The 5,092-nt window shown below is 44.9% G+C and overlaps 1 pseudogene; it reads left to right on the top strand.

Moving 5' to 3' along the window:
* Positions 1-3,035: 3,035 nt before the first annotated feature.
* On the top strand, positions 3,036-3,712 carry LOC101411131 (histone chaperone ASF1B pseudogene; annotated as a pseudogene).
* Positions 3,713-5,092: the final 1,380 nt, after the last annotated feature.

Here is a 5,092-nt window from a genome sequence, read left to right on the forward strand (position 1 = left end):
TTCAGTTGCCGACACTCTAGGCTCCATGGTGTGGTGGTTGACATTCTTCAACTCCATGTTAGAGGCCTTTTCTTCATGTTCACAAACCCTATCTTCTGCCTACTCAAATATGTTATTATATTATTCCAAAGCTTTTTAAATTTAATTTATTGTGCGTTTCATTTCCATAATATCTGCTATTTTTCTATGTATGATTTCAAATTCCTCTTCGTGCTCATCCAATACTTCTTAATATTCTTATTCTCTTTAACCAACTCATTGAATTTATTAAAGAGATTTGTTTAAGCATCTATGAGTAGTTGTCTCAACTCCTTTATGTCATCTGGAGGTTTATCTTGTTCCTTTAACAGGGCCATATTTTCCTCTTTCTTGGAGTAGGTATTAAATTTTGTTGGTGTCTTGGCATCTGCCTTACTATATGTATCTATTTTGGATGCAGCTTTTCTCTTTAATTTAGGGCTTTCTGTCTTTTTTTACCACTGCTGTTTGTATAGAGAGAGCTCAAGCTGCCCTGATTTCCCCAGGGACTAATGAAGCTTCTACTAACTTTCTCCTTTGCCAGGTTTAGGAACAGAGCCATTGCTGTATAGAATAATCCATGTCATGCAGGCCTAGACTGTAGTTGCCCAGAGAGATTGATGAAGCTTCACGCCCTTTCTCCTCTGCCTGGGGTGGGAATGGAGCTGCAGGTGTGGGCAGCAATCTATGCAATGTGGCTCCAAGATGACTGGAGTTGCCATGGTAGACTTCCAATTATTCAGTTTGTTCTCTGCCCAATGTATCTTCAGTTACCTGAATAGGCTGGTGAGGGTCCACCAGCCTCCTCCATGCCAGAGGCAGGGCTGAAGCCTATGCTATGGCTTCAGGGTGATCTGGGTGAAAGATACCAGTTACTGTGGTCAATGTGATTTTCAGTTAGCCAAGCTTCCCTTCATGATGGGGACAGAGTCAAATTTGTGGCTACCAGCCTCTTCCCAACCTGGACAGGTTCACACTTTAACTGTTCTTAGGTTTATACTTTAGCTAGCCAAATTTACTATTCTGTAGCTGAAATTGGTGGCCAACCATCTCTTCTTCCCCTGTTTTTGAGAAATGGAGCTTCAAATTCTAGCCACAGAATATCTCCTGGGTAGGCTTTCACTGCCAAAGTAGGAAAATCACCTGCCTCTGCAGCTTGGCCAGTAATTTCCTGAAGAGGATGGCACTGGTCTCCCAGCTTCCTCCCTGCTAAAGGTAGGTTTAGAGCCTAGGATAAGGCTGCAATCTCATCTGGATAAAAAGAAGCCAGTCCCTACCAGCACTGTGAATTTCAGTCCACCCAACATCCCCTCACACCATGCATGGAGTTAAGATGGTGGCTGCCAGCCTCTTTCTGACTTGAACAGGTTCAAACCTTAGCTTTTCTTAGAGTTATACTTTAGCACTCCAAATACACTCATCAGTAGCTGAAGTTGGTGCCCAATTGTCCTTTCCTCTCCCTTTTTTTGGGGAAGTGGAGCTTTCATTTCCAGCTACAGAGCAGCTCCTGTAGTGATTTGTGCCTCCAGTGGATGATGGACAACAGCCTTTGTGGTGTGGAGTGCTCTGATTATAAATCTTCTCAGCAGACAGGGAATCTGCCCCTTTCATGCCTTCAAGAATATTGCACTATGCTCTTCTGGTCTCCTGGAGCACCCAAATAGGTACTTCAGCTAGTTCCAGATAGCTCTGAGTGTTTACTAACTGCCCTGTAGCAGGAGCTGGTTCTAGGAGCTCCTTACTCTACCACCATCTTGTTCCTGCTATAAGCTGGACGATTTTAAAGACTGAGAATATGTTGACACAAATATCACAGAAGTGCTTTGGAACAAAAAATAGGCAAGAAAAAGAAGTTAGCCATCAGAATAAATACACTAAAATATTCAGATTCCTAGACATCATAAAAAATGGCAAGACATAGTAGGAAACAGGAAGCAATAGCTCTGCCAAAAAAGCAAACAAAATATCCTAAAGAGATATAGGATTTTAGTTGAGTTGATAATCATGCAACTCTCATAAATCACTTCAACGAATTTTAAGGAAAATATGACTAAAGAATAAAGGATATTAAGAAGATGCTGGGAGAGCAGAAAGAACAATTTAAAAGCCTGCAAAGAAAAGTAACAGACCTTATGAGAATGAAAGACATGGATGAGATTAAAAACACATTAGATACATAAGAAAATATTTGAGTTTTTGAAGACAAAATTAGTTATTTTGAAGATAGAACATTTGAACTGGAAAAGACAGAACAGAAAGAGAATGGAAAAAATGGAATGGAGACACAGGGAATTGAATAACAATGCAAAAAGCACAATAATTTGCCTTATAGGTGTCCCAGAAGGAGAAGAAAATGGAAAAGGGGCAGAATGTATATTTGAGAAAATAATGACTGAGAACTTCCTAACTTTTATTAAGGACATAAATAATGATAGCCAAGAAGGATGATAGACTCCAAACAGGATAAATCCTAATAAACATATCACACAATACCTACTATTCAGAATAACAAATATCAGAGACAAAGAGAGGATTCTGAAGGCTGCAAGAGAATAGCAAAGCATCACATACAAGGGAGACACAATAAGATTAATTGGCAACCTCTCATCTGAAACCATAAAGGAGGGAAGAAAGTGGTAGGATGTATTTAAGGTAAAGAAAAACTGCCAACCAAGAATTCTGTATCTAGCAAAGTGGTCCTTCAAAAATGAAGGTGGGAGAAGATGGCACGAGGAAGGGACAAGCCATGAACCTAGAGGAATCCAATACTTCACCATCTTCATTTGGCAAGCCATTGCCAGGAGAATGATGTGAGTGGTGCTCTCAGGCCCCCACCAGAGTCTGGGTGAACAGTGATGCAGCATGCTAGCTGTATGAGCGGTTAGAGTAATGGGCAGTTCAGGCCAGCATAGAGAAGGGGGAAGTGTCGGCTCTTGCAGGGCTGTGCTTTTAACATCAGCGGATGCTAACGTAGGCTCAGCCTCAGGTTTGCCTGTGGCCCTGGCCCCAGCTAGGCAATGACCAAGGTGTTGGTGCTGAACATGGCGGTGTTGGAAAATCCGAGCCCTTGCTACAGACCCTTCTAGTTCGAGATCAGTTTCGAGAGCAATGAGGCCCTGGAGAATAACCTGGAGTGGAAGATCATCTACGTGAGCTCAGCCAAGAACAAGTTTGGTCAAATCCTGGCCTGGGTGGTGGTGGGCCCTGTGCCCGCTGAGAGACACAGGTTCATCTTTCAGGCTGATGCTCCTAACCCATCGCTCATCCACGAGACTGATGCCTTGGGTGTGACCGTGGGCAGGAGTTCATCCGCATGGGCTATTATGTCAACAAGGAGTACCCCAGCCCTGAGCTGCAGAAGAATTCATCCCCAAAGCCAGATTTCGCTCAGCTCCAGAGGAACTTCTTGGCATCCAACCTCTGGGTGACCCACTTCCACATCAACTGGGACAACAGTGCAGACAAGCTGGAGGTCCTGAAGAGCCAGGACCCTACCCTGAGCTGTGGCCTCCCACTCAACTGCATACCTCTCAAGGGCCTGGGCCTCCCCTGCTGCACCCCCAGCCTTCTGCTGAGAACTCCATGGACTATATCTGACTGCAGGAACCCAGGCCCTGGCAGGGTTTGGCCGGGACTATGGCCAGTCTACGGATGCCTTTGGGAGCAACCAGGCTTCCTGAATAGCCAGCCATAGGGGATATCTGGAGAGCTATGGGGTTAGTCCCTACATCCAAGCCAGGGAAACTGGACCCCAACAAAAGAATAGAACTCGGTACTTTCCCAGCCCCAGCCCCAAGGGCCACCTCCAACTCCACAGGCCCACATGTGTCCTTTCTCCTTTCCCCACACTGTAAGTCTCACCCACCTGCCATGGTGCCACCATGCTCCCTCAAATACTGTTGACCAAATGCCACTTCCCGTAGGCCTCCCCAGCCAGCCTTGAGGCTTCCTTGGTCAGCGTTGAGCAAAGGTGCTGTTATTCCTTCCCTTTACCAGTATGTGAACAGGTACACCCCTGCTTTCTGGGACCTCAGCCAAGGAATCCCAGTCAGGAGGTAGATACAGGTATAATCTCTGTCCTTCTCTCAAAAGGACTTTTAGCTCTCATTTATCCTGCAGCTCCTGGAAAACCATATTCCTAAAAGTGTGATCAGGATGCCAGGGAGTGAGCATGCCTTCCCTCCCCACCCACCTCCTGTTCTGCCTGCGTCTGGCTGTCCCCACAGGCTGTCACCAAGACACAGGGTCTGCTGGAGGGGCCTGCTGACTTTGCCCCCCAGCCTCTGGCTGCCTTGACCAACCCTTAGCTGAGACCATATGCCCATCACACACAGTGTTTGCAGGCAAGGGGAAAGTCAGGGATCTAGAACCTTTCCCACCTCAGTCTGCTGCCTGTCCCAATCACCTTGCTGCTACATGGATGCTGTTGTGATCGGCATTTATATATTAAAGGGTTTTAATTTTATTTTTTAAAAAGTGGAGTAATGATTGCCAGAGTGATCTTTTAAAGTTAAAGGAATTGCCAGCTGGGGGCACTTACCCTGAGTGAAGCCATATGCCCAAGGAAGTGTTAGCTCACTGAAAGGACTGACAGGACTTACCAGTGCCAGTCATAGAATGGCCTGAAATTCCTTTCCAAAAGAAGAAGCTAAACTAGAGTCTGTGTCAAAGCCAGCTACTCTCTCTAACTCTAGCCCAAGCACTTATTGCTATGGGGAAGACAAACCAGACATCCCTTAAGAAATTTGTCTGTTTTCATTTTCTGTTGTTTTTCCATATACAATATCTAAAAGGGAGATGCCTCTTCTTGCCCCGCTCTTAACTGTCTTAAACATAACCACCACCATGGAAGACTGCAATTGGCAGTTTACACCAAACTCCATTATCTATTACAATCTCTCCCTAGAGAAACAGCATAGAAGAAATTAGCCATGTCTTAGAAATTCTAAGACAGCAAAAAGACTCTCTTGATGTTGTAGTACTGCAAAGTCACAAAGCCCTAAATATGCTAATAGCAGCGTGGTGAGGGGGATGCCTATTTCTCAAGGAAAATGCTGTTTCTATATAAATCACT

The sequence above is a fragment of the Dasypus novemcinctus genome, chromosome 17 (genome assembly GCF_030445035.2).
Source record: "Dasypus novemcinctus isolate mDasNov1 chromosome 17, mDasNov1.1.hap2, whole genome shotgun sequence".
Taxonomy (NCBI): Eukaryota; Metazoa; Chordata; class Mammalia; order Cingulata; family Dasypodidae; genus Dasypus; species Dasypus novemcinctus.